The 22,968-nt window shown below is 37.7% G+C and overlaps 1 protein-coding gene and 2 pseudogenes across 6 annotated transcripts in view; all 3 read right to left on the reverse strand.

Moving 5' to 3' along the window:
* LOC143664233 (olfactory receptor 14C36-like) overlaps window positions 1-22,968 on the reverse strand; it is a 97,832-nt gene that overhangs the window by 18,441 nt on the left and 56,423 nt on the right. The window lies entirely within an intron of this gene.
* LOC143664376 (putative E3 ubiquitin-protein ligase MARCHF10 pseudogene) lies at window positions 192-864 on the reverse strand (annotated as a pseudogene).
* LOC143664377 (putative E3 ubiquitin-protein ligase MARCHF10) lies at window positions 862-22,968 on the reverse strand (annotated as a pseudogene).

Raw genomic sequence — 22,968 nt, forward strand, 5'->3', positions numbered from 1 at the left:
TCTGGCTTTAATCTATAGGTATCTGATCCATTTTAGTTGATTTTTGCAGACTCCCCACACAGCCACAAGGCTCCAGGAGGGGGGAGGTTGGAGAACACTTGTCTATCTGACAGACACAACTCAAGTCTCCTTCTTTCTCCAAATTCTCCTCCGGGTGACTAAGTGGAAAACAAGCCCTCACGATCAAGAGTTTACACATTTGCCGGTTCCAGAAATACTAATGCCCAGGGCATTTATGGGAGAAAGAAGAGTGAACAACCCAGCACCCTGCCTGCCAGAGCTCCCAGGGCTCTCCTGCTGTCCTTCAACCTGATCAACAGTTCTTTCAGGGACCCAGACATGTGCAAGTGGCTTTATGAGTTCATCTTCATGGAGAAGAGCTGGAATAACCCACAAGTGACAAGTCATCTTGAGGAGTTAGTAAGACATCTTCTAGATATGATCGAGCTGCCTGAGGCTGGCTTGTGAAGTTATTATCATCTGCTCTCCTGACATCAAATTCATGTGTACTGTCTTCTGGAAAATAACTGGGTTATTCTGAGCACTGGCAAATGCATTCCTATTTCTTATGGAGACAGCAATCAACAAACATTAAACCTTGAGTTTCGCTCTCAGTCTGACCTGTGAACTAATGTAGATGACAATGACAAGTCTACTGGAATATCATTACTCAGAGCAGAAGGAAACAATGTCCTGGGAGCAAAATAAGAGAAATTCATTGATGGTCTCAGGTATTGGACTACCAAAAAGTAAGTAGTCAAGGGAATTTCTAGAACTGTTTAAATAGGCTTGCATATCTCTTTGATAATCATGGGTGCGGTAGTTAGATTCAGGTGTCAACTTGGCCAGGTGAAGGCACCTAGTTTAGTTGCTGCGGACATGAGCCAATGGTACGTGAACCTCATCTGTTGCTGATTTACATCTGCAGACAGCTAGGAGGCATGCCTGCTGCAATGAATGACTTTTGATTTAATTGGCTAGTGCTTAAACGAGAGCACAACCTAGCACATCCCAAGCAGCTCAGCATACCTCATCTCAGCACTCGCCGCTCAGCCCAGTCCTTTGGAGATGCAGAAAGAAATCACCCCGGGAAAAGTTGTTGGAATCTAGAGGCCTGGAGAGAAGGCCAGCACAGACCATCCTGTGCCTTCCCACGTAGGAAAGAACCTCAGTGGAGAGTTAGCTGCCTTTCCTCTTAAGAACTAACAAAATAAATCCCCTTTTATTAAAAGCCAATCCATCTCTGGTGTGTTGCATTCTGGCAGCTAGCAAACTAGAACAATGGGTGTTAGACGTGTCATAGAAGTAGAATCAGTAGATATACTTTCAGCATGGAGGCCGCCCTTTTGTCTGGGTTTAGACTTGTTATCACATGAATGAAAGACCTATTTTTCATTTTCATTGTCATCACTGTCATCCCTTTGACAGATTCCCTATCAGCCCATGGTCTTAGAAAACCTTTGGCTTGACAGAAGGCTGCTCTGTCTGTCACTGGTTACATTACACTGGTTAGTTGTAGTGAGCCATGACTAAGCTCACATCTCCTTGAGGAGAATTTTCAGGATCTTGAGTGGCTGATGTCCCAAGGCATCTACTTCTTTTATGACTGGAAGGAGAATGGGGTGGGTGCATACTAGCCAACAGAAGTTCTTCCTCTAAGTGTGTTTACCCTTCACTGTCACCTTTTTCTCCTCCAGTATTTAATGATAAAATGGAATAAAAATCATCTCTGAACTTAAATGGCTGCCCTATGGGGGTGGATATGAGTGATGGCCCAAAGGACTCACTCAACACTTGAGGATTATTTGTTCCTTAGTAGGCCTGGGATTAAGAACTGAAAGAGCATTCCAGTCTCCTTTGCTGGCTCTCTCATGGGTGTTCTCAGCCACTGACACCTGCTAAGACAGCACTAACTTTCGTCTCTTTTGCACTGGTCTGTTGAGTTTAGCATCACTTGGTCACATTAGGGCTTCTTGTTGAACTCCTAGATGTGCATTGAGAAAAAAAAAATTATCATTCTACTACAGGTCCCATGGATGAAAGATCTCCAGCACCAAGGTGAGAGTCTCTTAAGGCAACAAACAAGCTCTGGGAATGGAAGGTATGTATGGTTAAAATGGTGGAGTATAAGAGGAGGCCCAGTAGACCGCTGAATTTTACTGCTTCTGAATTCCCATGTGGAGTACAGGCTGGCTCAGGAAAAACTTGGGGTGACCCAGAGGATACAGATACAGACTCTTTCTGAAGAAGCCTCAGGGAATGTGGTCCAATGTCAAGCCAGTGAGGGCTTATGATGGATAAACCAGCGACTAAATTCTGGATAACCAGCACTCTGGGAATGATTTCTACAAAAACCACTTTTTTTTGAGAACTTTAAGTGAGTTCTCATCTAAATTCTTTCCCCATATGTTTACTACACACACAGCTTTACAAAAGCTAAGGGCAGGTACAGTCTGTCTCGTATCCTGGGACATGGATGATTTGGGTCATTGACTATTTAGCGCAAATAACAATTATAAATCTCTCATGGAATCATTATCTTATTCTTTGTTACCAGCCCTTAGTATAATTCAGCACTTGTAGTTTTCTGTTTTTTCTTTTTAATAATTTCATTCACACACTATACAATCCATCATAAGTGTGCAGTCAATGGTTCCTAGTATAATCACATAGTTATACATACACCACCACCATCTGTATGATAACAACCCCATTTCTTCCAAAAGAAAAAAGAAAAAGCAATCCCCTGCCCCTCCCTTAAATTCTGCTCTTATTGATACTTAGCATTGGTATATTTTCTTTGTTACAATTATTGAAAAAATATTACAATGTTACTGTTAACTATAGAACTTAGATTTCATTAATTGTATTTCTCTGTGTACCATCCCATTTTTAGAACTTGCAATGGTGACACTGGTCTGTTCTCATTCATGTAAAAACCTTCTTATTTTTGTACAATTAACCACCATCATTGTCTGCTCTAGGTTTTGCTAAGTTATACAGTCCCATTTTATTCTCTAGGTTTCCTTCTTCTGCCTTTGTCTTGGAAGAATACTCCAAGAGCATTCAACTAAGAATATTTGGTTGAATACTCAAAGTCAACTTTGTTCATTATACTAACAATATTGCAGCACCATCACATATTATTGTGCTATCCATTTCTGAACATTTACAATCAATCATGTTAAACATGTTGTACTCCTTAACCTTAAAAGTGCCTAAATTGTACATACATTCTATCTCCCGATAGCTTATGGTTTCAAATTTAACTCTCAAGAGTTTGCTCATTATAGTTAATTCGTATTAGTGAGACCATACATTATTTCTCCTTTTGTTTCTGGTTTATTTCACTCAACATAACGCCCTCAATGTCTATCCACATTGTTACATTCACCATGACTTTATCTACTGTATAATACTCCATTGAATGTATATACACAGTTTATTTATCCACTCATGAGATGATGGACATTTGGGCTGCTTCCATCTACTGGCACTCATGATTAATTCCCATTATAAACATCAGCTTGCAAATATCTATTCCTGTCCCTGCTTTCAGTTTTTCTGAGTATATACTTAATAATGGGATTGCTGGATCATATGTGAACTCTATATTTAGCTTCTCAAGGAGACGCCAAACTGCCTTCCAGAGCAGCTGCACCATTCTACGTTCCCAACAATAGGGAATAAATGTACTTATTCGTCCACATCTTCTCCAGCACTTGTAGTTTATTTGTTTTTTGATAATGGACAGTCTAGTAGGCGTGACATAATATCTCATTGCAGTTTTGATTGGCATTTCCTTAACAGGTACTGAAATTGAGCATCTCTTCACATGCTTTTGAGTCATGTGTATTTCATCTTTGGACAAGTGTCCATCCATGTCTTTTGTGCACTTTTATTTGGGTTGTTTGTCTTTTTGTTGTGGAGTTGTAGGATATCTTTATATAGTTTGGATATAAAATCCTTATTGGAAATGTGGTTTCTGTTTATTTTCTCCCATTGAGTAGGCTGCCTTTTTACTTTCTTAACAAGTAGTTCCTTGGCTCTATTCTTCTCTAGTCAAATCACCTATACCTCGATCTCATGTTTCTCATTATATTTTTGATTATTGGTCTATACTTTCTTCTGCAGAACACAATTGAGATATAAGAATCAATATTTCAGGCAGGGAAAGATGGCAGCATAGTAAGGTGTGGAATGTAGTTTGTCCTCCAGAGCACCTAGTAAATAGCCAGGAATGGTACAGACAACTTCTGGGGGAACATCAGTGACTGGACACACAGCAGACACCAGCAGGGCCAGGTGGAATGGCTGAGCCCCCACAAAGAACTGTAACTCCACCAGGATGCAGAGGCTGGCACCCTTCCCCCCTGGGCATGGTTGGCTGATTCCCCAAGGGGAAAGGAAACAGACTTTACTAGCAGCAAGGACTTAGGTCAGCCAAATTCCAATTATGGAATTAATTAACAAATTCTGACTACTGAAAATAGACCTTGAGTGCAGATAAACCAGGATTAAGCACTAAAGGTACTAAGAGTTTTTGCCCTGGCAGAGAGGGGGGAAGGACTGACAAAAAATAACAGAGGCTTTTTAAAGTAGACAATACAAAATACTGGAAAAGGGCTGGACCCCAAGAAATGGGGCACGCAAAGCCTGGAGACACATAGAGCCACATACCAACTTAAACTCTTAATTGACAAACCTGAGGAGCAGTGTTCTGGCTCTGAAAAAGGTTTTTTGCTTTTCTCTGCTCTTTAACAGCTCATTAGGTAGAACTGGAAGCACTCTCAGGTTCCAACACTGCCCCAGGCAAGGGAGAAATTAAGTTTCTCTGAGAGACAAAGTAACTAGTCGGATGAAAGGAGTTAATTCCCTAAAATGTGCATCATCTCCAAAAGAAAGGTGGGGCGCAGTGCAAGTGGAATCCCTCCTTCAAGGAATTCAGTCACCAGGGACTGGAAAACTGAAGCAATTTAAAGCCATCCTACAACCTTACCTCTGTTTCAACCACACCACCAGCTGACAGAATCTGCTGTATTTAAAGGCACCTCATTACTTTAAGCTGTGGGAAGCCATGGGCAGAAAAGCACCACATGCTGTGCAGGACAGGAAAAGCGCAGAGTCTAGAGGCTTCATGGGAAAGGCTGACAACCTGCCATGTCTCACCCTCAGGGAAAACTGATGCTGGCAACAATTCTTTCCGTCTGAGACAAGGGTCTGTTCTGGGAAAATCTGACTGTGATAATATTTGAGGAGACTCTCCTCAAAAAAAAAAAAGAAAAGAAAAAGAAACAATAAAGAGGCATATTGGGAAAATCAAAGCTGTGGCCCAGACAGAGGAACACACCAATACTTCAAATGAGATACAGGAGTTCAAACAATTGATTCAGGAAGTTCAAACAGACATGGAAAATTCATCAAAAATCAAATCTGTGAATTGAGGGAGGGTATAAAGAAGACATTTGGGGGGACTTCCGGAGAAGATGGCGGCTTAGTAAGATGCGCGGGTCTTAGTTCCTCCTCCAGAAAAGCAACTAAAGAAACAGAAACAATACGAAACAGCTCCCGGAGTCACGACAGAGACCAAAAAGACAGCGTACCCCATTCTGGAACAGCTGAATGGGCAGGGAGAATCCGCTGCGGTGAGATACCCGAGGGGCGCGTGTTTTCCCGGCTGGGGCGGCTGGCGACTGGGGTCCCCTCCACACACGTGGTTCCCCGGTCTGACTGGGAACGTTGGATAGTGGGGCCCTCCCGTCACGCTTGGCGTTTCCGGCCAGCTGGGCAATTAGGACCGGCACTCTCCCAAGCCGCGGCGGCCAGCGACCCCCACCTCCACGCGCGGTTTCCCGGGCCGACTGCCGTGCAGACAGACGAGCGCCACAAGCGCCACCTACTGGGCAGGAAAAGAAAAACAGAGCCCAGAGATTTCACAGAAAAAGCTTTCAACCAGCTGGGTCCCACACCCAGGGAAATCTGATCAAATGCCCAGACACCAGCAGAAAATAATGGATGACGCTCGGAAAATTGAAGATATGGCCCAGTCAAAGGAACAAACCAATAGTTCAAATGAGATACAGGAGCTGAGACAACTAATGCTGAATATACGAACAGAAATGGAAAAACTCTTCAAAAACCAAATCAATAAATTGAGGGAGGACATGAAGAAGACATGGGCTGAACAAAAAGAAGAAATAGAAAATCTGAAAAAACAAATCACAGAACTTATGGGAGTGAAGGACAAAGAAGAAAAAATGGAAAAAACAATGGATACCTACAATGGTAGATCTAAAGAGACAGAAGCTACAATTAGTGAACTGGAGGATGGAACATCTGAATTCCAAAAAGAAACAGAAACTATAGGGAAAAGAATGGAAAAACTTGAGCAGGGGATCAGGGAACTGAATGACAATATGAAGCGCACAAATATACGTGTTGTGGGTGTCCCAGAAGGAGAAGAGAAGGGAAAAGGAGGAGAAAAACTAATGGAAGAAATTATCACTGAAAATTTCCCAACTCTTATGAAAGACCTAAATTTGCAGATCCAAGAAGTGCAGCGCACCCCAAAGAGAATAGACCCAAACAGGCGTTCTCCAAGACACTTACTAGTTAGAATGTCAGAGGTCAAAGAGAAAGAGAGGATCTTGAAAGCAGCAAGAGAAAAACAATCTGTCACATACAAGGGAAACCCAATAAGACTATGTGTAGATTTCTCAGCAGAAACCATGGAAGCTAGAAGACAGTGGGATGATATATTTAAATTACTAAAAGAGAAAAACTGCCAACCAAGACTCCTATATCCAGCAAAATTGTCCTTCAAAAATGAAGGAGAAATTAAAACATTTATAGACAAAAAGTCACTGAGAGAATTTGTGACCAAGAGACCAGCTCTGCAAGAAATACTAAAGGGAGCACTAGAGTCAGATACGAAAAGACAGAAGAGAGAGGTATGGAGTAAAGTGTAGAAAGAAGGAAAATCAGATATGATATATATAATACAAAAGCCAAAATGGTAGAGGAAAATATTATCCAAACAGTAATAATACTAAAAGTTAATGGACTGAATTTCTCAATCAAAAGACATAGAATGGCAGAATGGATTACGACCCAGCAATACCACTGCTAGGTATCTACTCAAGGGACTTAAGGGCAAAAACACAGATGGACATTTGCACACCAGTGTTTATAGCAGCATTATCTACAATTGCAAAGAGATGGAAACAGCCAAAATGTTCATCAACAGACGAGTGGCTAAACAAACTGTGGCGTATACCTACGATGGAATATTATGCAGCTTTAAGACAGACTAAACTTATGAAGCATGTAATAACATGGATGGACCTAGAGAACATTATGCTGAGTGAGTCTAGCCCAAAACTAAAGGACAAATACTGTAAGGTCCCACTGATGTGAACCGACATTGGAGAATCAGCTTGGAATATATCATTGGTAACAGAGACCAGCAGGAGTTAGAAACAGGGTAAGATAATGGGTAATTGGAGCTGAAGGGATACAGACTGTGCAACAGGACTAGATACAAAAACTCAAAAATGGACAGCACAATAATACCTAAGTGTAATGTAACTAGGTTGGAACACTGAATGAAGCTGCACCTGAAATACGGTTTTTTGTTTGTTTGTTTGTATCTTTTGTTTTTGTTTTTTTTTCTTTTTCCTTTATATATATATATATATATATATTATTAGTATTATTATTTTAATTCTCTTCTCTATATTAACATTCTATATCTTTTTCTGCTGTTTTGCTAGTTCTTTTCCTAAATCGATGCAAATGTACTAAGAAATGATGATCATACATCTATGTGATGATACTAAGATTTACTGAGTGCATTTGTAGAATGGAATGATTTCTAAATGTTGTGTTAATTTCTTTTCTTTTTTTTGATTAATAAAAAAATTTAAAAAAAAAAAAAAAGAAGACATTTGGCAAACAAGAAAAAGAGTCTGAAAGTTGTAAAAAACAAATCACAGAACTAATGAGAATGAATAGCACAAAAGAAGAGAAAAGAAAACAATACAAAGCTTCAGCAATAGATTTGAAGAGGGAGAAGAAAGCAGTAGTGAACAAGAGGGCTGGACATCTGAAATCTGACACACAAAAGAAAATATAGGGAAAAGAATGGAAAAATATGAGCATAGTCTCACACAATTAAATGACAATATGAAACACACAAATATACATACTGAGGGTGTCCCACAAGGAGAAGAGAAGAGAAAAGGAGGAGAAAGATGAATGGAGGAAATAATCACTGAAAATTTCTCTTATCTTATGAAAAATATTCATTTACAAATCCAAGGAGTGCAGCATACCCCAAACAGAACACATACAAATAGACCTACTCCAGGACAGTCACTAGCAGATTGTCAAATGTCAAAGCGAAAGAGAGAATTTTGAAAGCAGTAAGAGAAAAGCAATCCATCACATACAAGGGAAGACTGTGTGTGGTTTTCTCAGCAGAAACCATGAAGGTTAGAAGGCAGTGGTGTGATATATTTAAGATGCTGAAAAGAACAACTGCCAACCAAAAATTTTATATCCAGCAAAAACTGTCCTTCAAAAATAAGGTGGAGATTAAAATATTTTCAGACAATCACTGAGACAATTTATGACCAAGAGACAAGCTCTGCAAGAAATACTAAAGTAAGCTCTACAAGCAGATAGGAAAAGGCAGGAGAGAGAGAGAGGTCTGAAGAAGAGTGCAGAAATGGAGACTATCAGTATGGGTAAAAAGAGAAAAAAAGATATGATACATAAAATGCAAAAGACAAAATGGTATAAGAAAGTACTGACTTTACAGTAGTAACAATAAATGATAATGGATTAAACTCCCCAGTCAAAAGACAGAGATTGGAAGAAGGGGTTAAAAAACAGGATCTATCTATATGCTGTCTACAAGAGAGTCACTTTAGACTTAAGGACAAAAACAGGTTGAAAGTGAAAGGTTGGGAAAAGATATTTAATGCAAACAACAGTCAAAAAAAGAGCAGGAGTAGCTATACTAATATCTGAAAAATAAGTCTTTAAATGTAAAAAATTAAAATAGACAGAGAAAAACACTATGTATTAATAAAAGGAACAACCAACAAGAAGACATAATCACAGATATTTATGCACTGAGCCAGAGTGCTCTGAAGAACACAAGGTAAAAACCGACAACACTGAAGGGAGAAATAGACATCTCTACCAAGACAGTTGGAGATGTCAAGTCTCCACTCTCTCATCAATGGGAAGAACACCTAGACTGATAATCAATAATTAAACCCAGAATTTGAATAATTTGGTAAATGACTTGACTTAACAGACATGAACATGACACCCCACAACAGCAGGACACATATCTTTCTCAAGGGCTCATGGATCATTCTCAAGGACAGACCATATGTGCGGTCACAAAGCAAGCCTCAATACATTTTGAAAGATTGAAATCACAAAAACACTTTCTCAGACTGTATGGAATGAGGTTGGAAATCAATAACAGATACAAAGTCAGAAAATTCACAAATATATGGAGGCTAAACAACACAATCTGAAGCAACCAATGGGTCAAAGAAGAAATTACAAGAGAAATCAGTAACTATCTCAAGGCAGATGAAAATGAAAACACAACATATGCAAATTTATGGGACGCAGCAAAGTAAGTGCTAGGAGGGAAATTTATTGCCTTAAATGCCCATATTGAAAAGGAAGAAAAGCGAGACAGATTTGGGCCGTTGGGCTGTCTGCTCTCCTACTACACGTGTGGTAATAAACTTCCTCTCTTTGAAACCCGGTGTCTCAGGAACTGGCTATTGAGTGCACTGGGGAGAAGACTCTATGGCCATTGTCCAGTGACAATTTGATGACCCCCAGGATGAATGCCCGAATCTCTGGGGCCTCAGCAGAGAGGGTAAGACAGGTAACCAAGTCTTTTGTGGTCCCTGGACTGAATTTAGTCTAGAGTCTTGGCAACCTGGATTTCTCTGTTCTGCTGGCACTTCAGAGACTTTTGGCACCTTAAGAAAGCTTCAAAGAGAGAAACTGTTTTTCAGTTCCAGGTCCAGACATCTTCTTGGGTGAGGGCATCATCAGGGTAAAAGTGTATCAGGGAGTAAACAGGAGGTTCAACGCCCTTGACCTAAGCCAGAGTCACGCTTCCAGAATGATCCCCTTTATCTTGACCGCTGCACCTTCTGATTTTGGGTACCATATTATACAGGGTCTGAGGTCACATAATCCAAAAATAATTTGGTGTCTGCTGGGTGAGCGGGTCACCAAGGTAAAAATGGCCTGGGGAGTAAATAGGAGGTTTGAGTCCCTTGACCTAGGCCAGGGTCACTCTTCCAGAACAATCCCCTTTGCTCTGACCTCTACACCTTCTGATTTAACAATTAACTGGTGTTTAATGAAATGAAGTAGGCCTGTTTAAGTGTTAGCTGGTGTGTTATGTGGATACAGTGAGAGTTGATGTTTGTTTAATTGTTAATCAGTATTTAAAATGTGTAATACCTGTTGGTTAGCTGGTGTGTTCAGTCCAGTTATTAATTGGGGTTCCTGCATTTGTACTGGTCAAATGTTCATAACTGGTTACTGATTATGGAAATTCTTTTAAAAAGGAAATTATTGGGCTGTACTGAAAATTGAAAAGATTTTTGTTATGAGTCTATAAAAAAAGATTTTATTTCTGTAACATGATCTGGCCTCAATATGATATAAAATGAAAATACTACCATTATAGTTAAAGATACAGAATTTAAACTGTTCTGTAGTAAGGTAGAAATGGAATGAGATAATATATTCAATCCTTTATTTGTCCCTCTCACAACTATTTCTGTGTTTCTATTTTTTTGCATAACTATTTTCCTACTCATGTCCGTATGTATTTTCAATCTATACTGTCACACCTCTGGATTGTAATAGTAAATTAAGAAGAAAATTCTTAAAGAGCTGTATTTGAATGGCTTAAATAATTAGGTGCTTGATATAAATATATACATTGATAATTCTGAAGTAAAATAGTAAAAATAGAAAAATACCTCTATGAATGACAAGATTCAAAACCTTAGTCTTGTAATTACTGTAGACAAACCAGGACATTAGAAAGAAACTGTTCCTGGAATTTCCTTAAGGCAGCAGAAAACTACCAAAGAGCTGCCTCTGGAAAAAAGTAAAGGTCTTTCCAATGGTCCTGGTCACAGCTGTTAGTAAAACAAGTCCATTCACTGGAAATAGTTAAAAGAAGAGCACAGGAACTCTCCAAGTTCCATGGCCCTCAACTAAAACTTTCAAACCCAGCAAGACTGATATTTTTCTGTCTGTGCATCCAATTCTTGCCCTAAGGCCCAATCACCTAAAGCAGGTAAGGGTGAGGGCTAGGCACAGGAAGATATGGCGAGGTGTGGTTTAGAATTCTTTTTTTTTTCTGGGCCTGGAGATTAGAAATGCTAAACATAAAGGATGCTACAGAATAGGCTTGGTTTTAAAATATTATTTTTCCCTATAATACATTTTCAATGGTAGCTGCAGTAATCAGATTATTAAAATATAAAAAGCCTCCTGATAGGACTATTTGAATAAAATCTATCAAATTTCAGTAAGTAAAATGAAAGATCTCTGAGAGATATGGAAAAGCTTTTCTGAATTTAGACTTCAGCCAAATTAAACAATTGCAGTTTGTCTTCCAGAACTTGATAGTCAATGTATTTTAAAATTGTTTATATTTTAAGAAATTAAAACAGAGATTTTTGTGAACCTCAGATAAAAGGAATTTTATATCTTCTCAAAATTCTCCTTAAAATATCCTAACTAGATAAATTACATAAATTGAGCAATGTAACTGATAACATTAACATTTATGTAAAGTATAATTAAGAATATGCTGATGCTTCAAATATACCCTGTTTAAGAAATGGTTTAGTAAGAAATATAAATGATTTTTTAAATAACCTTGAATACCTGGATTTCAAAGAATCTGGCTTTTTGTTGGCTATTTTTTACCTCAGTATGTGAAAGAATTTGGATTTGTAGCAGCTTTGTGAATAATGTCAGTCTGTGATGAATAAAAAGACGTAAGTCTTAGCTTTCAAAAGTTTATATTCTAGTTTGAATACACATGTACTAAGACATAGTATAAGACAGTGTTAACAAAGGAATAAAAATGTTGGAAAGAATTTTAAAAGGTGATAGAGGAAGAATGACCTAAGAAGTCATCAAAGAAGAGAAGACATGTGCAAGACCTTTAAATAAGAAAGCAGCATTTAAATGAATATAATTCTGACCTAGCTTTCAGAACCCATAACTTAATTTTGTGAACTAATACATTCCTGGCATTATTTAGGAATTGGGAATAATATCGATAAAACTTTGAGTTTTTTTCCAGCTATAAATCCCTTAAATATAAATTTTTTTTATTATATTCCAAACTTGGAGCTTTTCTGACTTTTGAAGGTAGTGCTTGAAGTGGACTTAGAGATTTTAGGTATATTATAAAGTAACCATTTGTGTGTTCTGAGTATAAAGTATATAGATACCTGGATATGTTATTTTGTCTCTTTCCCCCTTCATGACTACTGGTATTGGAAGGAAGTATGCAGGTTCAAAACTTTTGTGTATTCTCTAAAAAAAGAAAGCTTTTGTGTTAAGCTTAGTATTCATACAAAACTAAAGTTTAGCTTTCTCCCTGTTAAAATAATGTGGAAATCAGCATAATATCCTTGTTAATGTTTATGCTGGCATTATGCTTTATTTCAGAAGACAAGTCTTCTCCTTGTTAAGGGAAAAACAGTAACAAATAATTTGTTATTTCGCCTTGTATAAATTAGGTGCTAAAATAGTTTACTCTATTGCATAGGAGGTGTTTGGGAAGTATTACAGTGGTTAAAGGAGATTTTCTACCCTTTTGCTGGTTAAATTTGTATAGGCAAAATATTATTCATATATTTAGAGATTGTAGAACTTCCTAAAAATTTGCCAAAGCGCTGACCATCCCTGTTACAGCCTGATACTAATCTGTATAAGGTTAAGCAATGTTATGGTGTTATTAGCCATAATTTTATTTATTCTTAAAAAGCTACTAGGTCATAGAAACAGCCAAACAGTCAGTTGCACTGCTTTGCTCTACCTCTTTAAAGTATATGTGGTCAGCTATAGGTCAGAGCTCTATCTGCAGCAGGAAAACTCTGAAAGAAATCCAGTACAAATATATATGTTATATTTTATCTGTTAAAAAACATAACTCTGGTGAATGGGTGAATGTGTAAAAGCAAAACAGAACAAAACCTGTGCTATAGTTTCTTAATATAAAACAATGGCCTAATGTTTTTATTTCTGAAAGAAGTTTCATTTAAAAATGCTTATAAAAATTAAAGCTCTGATTGCAGGCATTAACTGTTATCATTAAATTCTGAGGTGGTTTACTCTTTGTATAGCCCAGTAGTTCCCTGGAACATGAAATGTCTGTGTGACACCTGAAACTCAGATTTGGTTCTTCAGTTCTGAAAGTTAGCATGAGTCCATACCACTAATGGTTAAAAAAAAACTGAGAGATTGAACTCCAATGAAAGATGTGATGAAACTGATCTGGTTAAAACCAAGGTAAATCAACATACAAGGTAAAGAATAATATTGTCTATATTTTAAATCTTTAACTTTTGGGTAAGATAAAAGAAAAATGTTTATTTTGTCCAAAATTTGCACTATCTAATTTAATCTGAATAGTCAGTAAAACGGCTAATTCAACTTTATTTGATATGCAACCTGCAATAAGGACCAAAATCTTAATACTCTATATAAATTAATGTTATGCAATGATCCATTTCAGAGTATTTGGGGCACAAAATGTAAAAGTGTTTCCAAAGTCCTTTGAGGGTCTAAGAAAGATAGCACTATTAAACTCCACACCTGGGGAATTTCTGACATTTTCCTTAAACAAGAGGGGCTCCCAATTTAATAAGCCAAGACCTCAATTTTGAAGCTTGCCTTAATGAAACTTATTTCTGTAATAGTAAACTGAACCTACTTAGGATTAGTGCCGAAGGGCCATCTCCAGAAAATCTCTGCTGTCACTGAAATGTGGTCTCATTCTAAGGCAATTTCTGAGTTTCACCCCAACATGGGACATAATTTCCATTGGTGTAAGCCTGGCACTGAAATCGTAGGAAATAACTGGTCATGGCACTCTGAGATGAAGTTTCAAGGATGAGCCTGATCCTGACATCATGGATGAACTGACCAAAATGGGGAAAAGAAATACAGTTTCAATGGCTAAGAGATTTCAAAATGAGTCGAGAGTTCATTCTGGGGGTTACTCTTATGCAAGCTTCAGCCAGATATTGCCACAATACAGCAAACCCCAACCACAGTGTTCCTGGAAACCCGGAAAGACATCCAGTACTCTATAAAATTTTGCTTATTAAGTCTGTTTTTCAGAGACTTCAAACTTCCCAGTTGTCCCAATGCCAGAGAAGCCCTAAAACCCAAAGATGCTGGATTCTCCAAGAGTAACAACTGGTTTCATCATTCGTCCCTTTGCCCCCTAGTAACGATGCCTCTCTTCAGCCTTGAAGCCCTTAGAAGAGTCATTGCCCAGATATCCCTCAAGATTGGGAGATAATTATCAGATTAGAGGGAGGAGTTGTAATGAGAAATTAGGATTCAAGAGACGGTTTTGATTACTGGATCATGTTTCTTTTTGCTTTCTCAGATATTGGAATAGACGGGGGAATAACTGAAAGCCCTAAACTGTAATTCAGCTGCCCTGAAATGAGTGTAAAAGTCCTTTTCCTGTGCCTTTGTGACTTTAAGAGCTGTTAAGCCCTTTATCTGGCCATTCTCTTATAGAGCAAAGGCCCAGATGCCAATGAAGTCAGTCATCAACTATTTTCTTCCATTGGTTTACACCTTTAGTACTGAAGTGATAGCTCTGCCTCCCCTCCTTTCAACTTATGTTCTCCTTTTGAAATGGAAATATAACACTTGCCAGTTTTTCTGCTTTGAACTTACTATCCAAAATGACTTCATCTCTCCTTGCTAAAATCATTAAAAACCTTGAACCTCCTACAATTGGGGAGACAGACAGGGCCATTAAGTCTGTCTGCTCTCCTACTACACATGTAGTAATAAACTCTCTCTTTGAAAAAACAATGAAGAAAGAGTAAAAATCAAGGAATTAGCTGTTCACTTGGAAGAATGACAGAAAGAACAGCAAACTAACCCTAACGCAAACAACAGGAAAAAATAATGAAGGTTAGAGCAGAAATAAATGAAACTGAGAACATGAGAACAATAAAGAAAATCAACAAAACCAGAATTTGGTTCTTTGAGAAAATCAATAAAATTGATGGGCCCTTAGCTAGGTTGACAATGAGAAGAGCATGCAAATAAATAAAATGAGCAATGGAAGGGAAGACATAACCACTGACCCTACAGAAACAAAGGAGGTAATGAGAGGATACTCTGAGCAATCATACGCCAATAATCTAGACAATGTAGGCAAATGACAACTTCCTAGAAAGGCATGAACAACCAATATTGACTTGAGAAGAAACAGATGCCCTCAATGAACCAATCACAAGTAAATAGACTGAATTAGTCATCAAGAAGTTTCCCAAAAAGAAAAGTCCAGGACCACACAGCTTCACATGTGAATTCTACCAAGCATTCAAGAACAAATTAGTACCAATCCTGCACAAAATACTGAAGAGGAAGAAAAGCTATTTAACTCATTCTATGAAGTCATCATCACCCTAATACCAACCAGCAAAGATACTACAAGAAAAGAGGATTAGAGACCAATCTCTCTAATGAATATAGATGTAAAAACTCTCAATAAAATACTTGAAAATCAAATCCAGCAGCACAATAAAATAATTATACACCATAAACAAGTGAGATCTATTACAGGTATACAAGATGGTTCAATATAAGAAAACCAATTAATACACTATATTAACAAATCAAAGCAAAAAAACCATATGATCATCTCAATTGATGCAGAAAAGGCATTTGACAAATTTCAACATCCTTTCTTGATGAAAACACTTCAAAGGATAGGAATAGAAGGGAACTTCCTCAACATGATAAAGGGAATATATGAAAAACCCACAGCAAACATCATCCTCAATGGGGAAACACTGAAAACTTTTTTTTGTTTATTAATTTAAAAAAATTAACAACAAACAAAAATATTAACAAATCATTCCACTCTACATATATAATCAGTAATTCTTAATATCATCACATAGTTGCATATTCATCATTTCTTAGAACATTTGCATCGATGCAGAAAAAGAAATAAAAAGACAACAGAAAAAGAAATAAAATGGTAACAGAAAAAAAAAAGATTATACATACCACACCCCTTACCCCTTGCTTTCATTTATCACTAGCATTTCAAACTAAATTTATTTTAACATTTGAAACACTGAAAACTTTCCCTCCAAGATCAGAAACAAGAAAAGCGTGCCCACTGTCACCATTATCATTTCACATTGTGCTGGAAGTTCTAGCCAGAGCAATTAAACAAGAAAAAGAAATAGAATGCATTCAAATTGGAAAGGAAAATAATATACTATATGCTGAAAAACCAGAAAAATCTACTGCAGAGCTATTAGAGCTAATAAATGAGTTCAGCAAAGTGGCAGGGTACAAGTTCAACATGAAAAAATCAGTAGTGTTTCTATACATAGTAATGAGCAATCTGAAAAGGAAATCAAGAAAATAATTCCATTTATAATGGCAACCAAATGAATATTTAGGAATAAATTTTACTAAGGATAGAAAAGACCTATATGTAGAAAACTAGAAAAAATTAGTAAAGAAATAATGGAAGATCTAAATCAACGGAGAAGCACACCATGTTCATGGATTGGAAAACTAAATCTAGCTAAGATGATGATTCTAGCCAAATTGCTCAAGGCGATACAAACTAAAATCCCAAAAACTTACTTTGGAGAAACAGAAATACCAATAACTAAATTTATTTCGAGGGGAAGAGTGCCCCAAACAGCTAAAAATATCTTGGGAAAGAAAAATGAAGTAGGAGGTCTCACACTACATGACTTTAAAGCATATTACAAAGCTACAGTGGTCAAAACAGCATGTTACTGGCATAAAGATAGAGATACTAACCAATGGGCTAGAATAGAGTGTTCAGCAACAGACCACCTCATCTATGGACAACTGAGCTTTGATAAGGTGGTTAAGCCAACCCACCTAGGACAGAGTCTCTTCAATAAATGGTGCCCGAAGAACTGGATATCCATATGCAAAACAGTGAGAGAGGATCCATATTTCACACCCTATACAAATATTAACTCAAAATGGATCAAAGATCTAAAATTAGAGCTAAGACCATACATTTTGTAGGAAAAAAATATAAGGAAATACCTTATAAATCGTGTAATAGGAGGCAGTTTCCTACACCCAAAGCATAAGCCTTGAAAAAAGGAGACAAATGGGAATTCCTCAGAATTAAGCACTTTGGACATCAAATAACTTTGTCGAGAAAGTAAAAAGGCAGCCTACATAATGGGAGACAATATTTGGAAACCATATATCAGATAAGGGTTTAATATACAGAATACATAAAGAGATTTCTTCAACTCAACAACCAAAACACAAAGAACCCAATTAAAATATGGGCAGAAGACATGAACGGACACTTATCAGAAGAGGAAATACAAATGGCTAAAAGGGACGTGAAAATCTGCTCAACTTCACTAGTTATTAGGGAAATGCAAATCAAAACCACAATGAGTTATCATGTGAAACCCACTAGAATGGCCCTTATTAAAAAAACAAAACAAAACAGAAAACTAGTGCTGGAGAGGATGTGGAGAAAGAGCTGCATTTATCCACTGTTGGTGGGAATGTAAAATGGAACAATGCCTACCAAGAGATGGTAGGCAAAATCTTCTTTCCATTCTTTCATCTTCATTATATATTCATGTATAAATATAATATATAATATAATAAATCAATCAAAACTCTTGAAAGCAGCAAAAGAACAGTGACTCATCACATGTAATAGATCCATTGGATTAACAGTTGATTTCCAAAGAAGTAAATGGTCACCAGTTGGTTGATAAATTAAAAAGGCTGTAAGGATTAGAAAACAACACTCAAATGAGGATTCTGTATTTAGCATAACTACAACTCAAAGATGGAAGTCAACATCAAGAATTTCTAAAAGGACATGAGTTACAGGATGTCACCAGTCAGTCATCTTGTCCTATATTAAATGCTATATAAATATATATATTGGCATGGGCAGGCTCCAGGAATTGAACCCAGGTCTCTGGCATGGCAGGGTCTTCACCATATTTTTTCTTCAGATCTAAAGTGTGTCTCTGATAGACAACATACGGTTGAATTATTTTTTCTACTCTGCAAACTTCTGACTTTTAAATGGATAGTGTGCTGGGATGAAATGTTCTGTACCCCAGAAAAGCCATGTCCTTTAATCCTGATTCAATACTGCTGGGTGCAATTTTTTCCATTAAGTTGTTTCCATGGAGATGTGACCCACCCAATTGTGGGTGGGACATTTTTTAGGAGGCTTCCATGGAGATTTGTCTCCACTAATTCAAGGTGGGCTTCTTACCAGAGTTCTTTAAGAGGGAACCATTTTGGAAAAAGCTCAAAGCTGACACACCCAGAGACATCTGGAGATGCAGAAAGAAAATGCCCCTGGGGAAGCTGTCTGAAAAGAGAAACCAAGAGAGAAAGCTAGCAGATGTTGCCTGTATTTTCCTAGCTGACAGAGAAACCCTGAACATTATCAGCCCCTTTTTTTTTTTTGAATGAAGGTATCTTTCACTGGATACCTTAGTTTGGATATTTTTGTACTCTTAGAATTTCAAACTTCTAACATAATAAATTACTTTTACAAGAGCCAACTTATTTCTGGTATACTGCATTCTGGCAACGTTTGCAAACTAAAACAGTTTTATGCATTTATTAAAGTAATTGGAGATAAAGAGAGGTTTAATTTTAGTCTTATACTATTTATTTTCAAAATGTCATTTTTAAAATTCCTTATTCCTCATTACTCATCCTTTTGGTTTATTGTTGCATTTTATCTTTGTAGTGGACAATTTGACTTCTTTTCGTTTCCTTTCCTACATGTATCTTTTAGGAATTTTCTGGTTATGTTTTCATACATATATATATATATATAAACGGACAAACTTTACAAATATGTGCCCATTAAAGATTTATAATTATTTCATTCACTTGAGTTTCAAATCCCATAGGAAAAAGAGAAATTATAATTTACAGATACAGTACTTTTAAATTTGCACATAGTTACCTTTCCCAGCATTCTTTAGTTCTTCTTGTGGCTCCCAATTAATGTCAAATGTCTTTTCATTTCAACCTCCGGGATTCCCTTTAGCATTTAATATAGGACAGGATAACTGGTGACAAACTCCTGTAACTCATGTCCTTTTAGAAATTCTTGATATTAACTTCATTTTTGAGTTGCAGTTTTGCTAAACATAGAGTCCTCGTTTGAGTGTTGTTTTCTAATTCTTACAGCCCTTTTAATTTATCAATCAACTGGTGATCATTTACTTCTTTGGAAATCAGCTATTAATCCAATGGATCTATTGCATATGATGAGTCACTGTTCTTTTGCTGCTTTCAAGAGTTTTGGTTGTTATATTATATTACATATTATATTATTATAATGTGTATAATTGTGGAACTCTTAGCTTATCCTACTTAAGACTCCTATAGATTTAGGAGTTTTAGGAGAAAAGATTAGATTCTTCTCAGATTTTATGTCTTTCATCAAATTTAGAAAGATTTTTACCATTATTTCCTTAAATGTTCCTTCTGGCCTTTACTTTCTCTTTTCCTTCTGGGGCTTTCAGTACGTGTAGGATGTCGTGCTTGAGGGTGTCCCACAGGTCCCTTAGGCTCTGCTCATTTTTCATGCAATTATTTTGCATGTTGCTAAAACAGAATTGTTTAACTGACCTATACTCCATTTTGTTGATTATTTTTCCTACCTGCTCAAATGTATTTTTGAACCATTCTAATGAAATTTTCATTTTAGTCCCTGTATTTTTCAAATTCAGAATTTTTAGTTAGTTCCATTTATAATTCCTGTTCCTTTTACTGATAACTTCCATTGAGAAAACATTGTTCTCCTGGGTTTCTTATTAATCCATTAATTTTGATACCTCACTGAGCATAAAACAGTTAATTTTAAGTCTTTTGCCTAATTGAACGTGCTTCATAAGAGACAGTTTTTAGCTAATTGTTTGTTGTTGCTGTCATTTTTTCCTGTGCATGGAGCATACTTTCTTGGTTTATTACATGCCTCATTTCCCTTTTTGTTGAGAAGGAAACATTTTTAATATTAGAATATGGTAACTCCGAAAATCAGATACTTCCTCCTCCTTAAAAGTTTTTTTGCTTGCTGTGGGTTGATATGTTTCATTTGTTTTGGTGGTTGTTGTTACTTTTCTGCCCTGTATTTAATGATATTCTTCCCTGATTTTGGACTGTGACATCTGTTATATTAGCTTGTGGTCATCTAATGGTTTGACAGAGATTTCCTTATGTACTTGGAGCCAAGGGTAAAACTAGAGAAGACGGATCTGTCCTGGTCTTTACAAATTGGTTCTGTGTTGGGGCACTCCTTCAAACTTAGCCAGGGTGTCTGAAATTCTGGTCTGGCCTTCACTTTTTGTCCTGAGCCTACTAGGTTTTTCACAAATCTTTACTCACCTTACATGCTCAGGCTTATTTGAGGGATTCCGTGTTGTAAGTGGGAGTCTTTGTACCTCTTTCTGCAGCTGTTTCTTCCAGGACTCACGTATGTCTGTAGTTTGCCTAAAAGTGGATCTATTTCCCAAGGCATCAGCTTCTTTTTCATTTGTCTTTTTGCCATTTTTTAGTTACTTCCCTCTACATAGCTTTTTTTCTTCCCTGAGAGTACTGCAAGTCAGATTCTACAAAGACAAGCACCTTGTATTATTCCTTTACATACCCCCCAAAAGGTCAAAACACACAGACAGTTAATCTGTGTAAAGGGACCATCCGACTCTTTCTGGAACCAGGTACCCACCCTGGGGAGGTGGGTTTCCATCTTGAATACTTCTACTGCACATGACAGGATGTGTTAACATGATACAAAGCTCTCCAATCATTTTATAGTTCACATTTTGTGGATTTCCCTTGGATTTTAATAGTGACAGAGGACATATAGTCTGAAGGAATTTACCTTTCCACTAAGCATATTATTTTGAATTCTTACATCCACCTCTACTTTCAGGATAATTCAGCTTTCTGCAAAGCAGAAAGAAAGCAGAGGGTTTTATCTCAGTATAATAGAAGAGGATGAACTATCTTTTTTAAAAAGAAAAGACAGCATCATTGTTGCAGAAAGGCTTAGGGACTGTTTAGTAATGGGCAACTGTTATTGTGTAATTGTTACAGAGTATACAACAATCTACTTTTGTCTTCAGGTTAACAAGTCTGAGTACATTGGGCCATCAAGTTTGATTCTATAATGATATGCATAGTTCCTCTCAGCTTTTACCAGCGTCCCTAAGAGATGTGATATAAAAATGAGAATTTCTGGTTAAATACAACTGCTTCTGGACTTAATGATGACATAATTGGAAGACCTCAGCATTTTAACTCTTCAACCATAGGGGCAAACTTTGCTTCAGTGCCTTCCAGCGCACATAAGCCCTAACTATAGAGTCAGACAATGCACCATGGACTATCAATTTCTTTCTCCTGACATGTGCCATCTTGGGTTTCTGGACTCAACATTTTCAGTCCTTATCATTGTCAGCACAGCTTGCTAATACCTTTGCTCAGCCAATTTTCCCATGGACATATTTCAACGTCAACCAATGCCTCCAATATGAACTTATTCTTTCTACTTTTCTAGAGTGAAAGACATTTCATTCACATTTTAAAAACAGAGAGTGATAAAATGTATCATGTTGACCCTCACATCTCAAGACTAGTGATGAGATAATGTATTGTTCAAGCTGGGATATTTTTGAGAATGAAAATAAGCAGTAATCTGACGAGAAACAATGACAACAGGCAAAACTGCCATTCGTGTCAAACCATGATCATTAGCGATCCTGTTCATGACCGATGTGGGCATCTACAAACCCATGCCGACCCGTTCATCACGAACACGGCACTGATGTGCAGGCAGCCGTTACCCTCCGTGGGGATCCCACAGTTACCCTAATCCAATCCCTTAAGACAGACAGCAGAGGATACGCTTTTTTTCCCCATTGTCCCCAGGCTGTTGCTTGATCACCAAGTTCAATGTTCATTAAATGGAAGAAGGAACTTCTCCCCCAAGTACAAACCTCTCCTAAAAAACATCCCCTTTTCTGCTCCAGGGATGTTGTGCATTTTGAATCCTCATTAGTCTCGCTCTGAGAGGGAAGCAGGTAATAGAGATGAAGAGCCTCTGAGAAGAGCTCCTTATCGCCCTCTTGGGGCAGACGGAGAATACAGTTCTAAGGCATTTGAAGAGACTTGTAGAAGGTTGTACATTGGGGGTCCCGGGGTGAGAGCTCCCTCCTTTGCATCTGTGTCAGATGACAGGCTGCCTCGTATTTTAGGAATGGTCATCATTAGTTCACCCAGATGCACTTCAGCTTTATGGGTGCCCCTGGCAGGTTCCATGGCCTCTTCCTGTGTGGCCTCTGCAGCTCTTTTCCCTGGGGGATGCGAGCACAGACTTCTGCTTGAGCAGCAAGTTCTCAGCTATAACAGCCCCAGTGAGGATGCTTCTTCCTCTTGTGTGTCTACCTTTCTACCCTATCACTCAGTGTCGAACTGTAGAGGCCCCTTCAGTGCTGGGTGAAAGGTGTCTCAGTTTTGTGGCAGATGCAGGCACTTGAGCATCCTAAGCACTCAGCACGGGGTCAGATGACCGGGATCTCAGTGGGAGGCGTGTCCTCATCTACCCCCGTCCCGCAT

The sequence above is a fragment of the Tamandua tetradactyla genome, chromosome 20 (assembly GCF_023851605.1).
Source record: "Tamandua tetradactyla isolate mTamTet1 chromosome 20, mTamTet1.pri, whole genome shotgun sequence".
Classification (NCBI taxonomy): domain Eukaryota; kingdom Metazoa; phylum Chordata; class Mammalia; order Pilosa; family Myrmecophagidae; genus Tamandua; species Tamandua tetradactyla.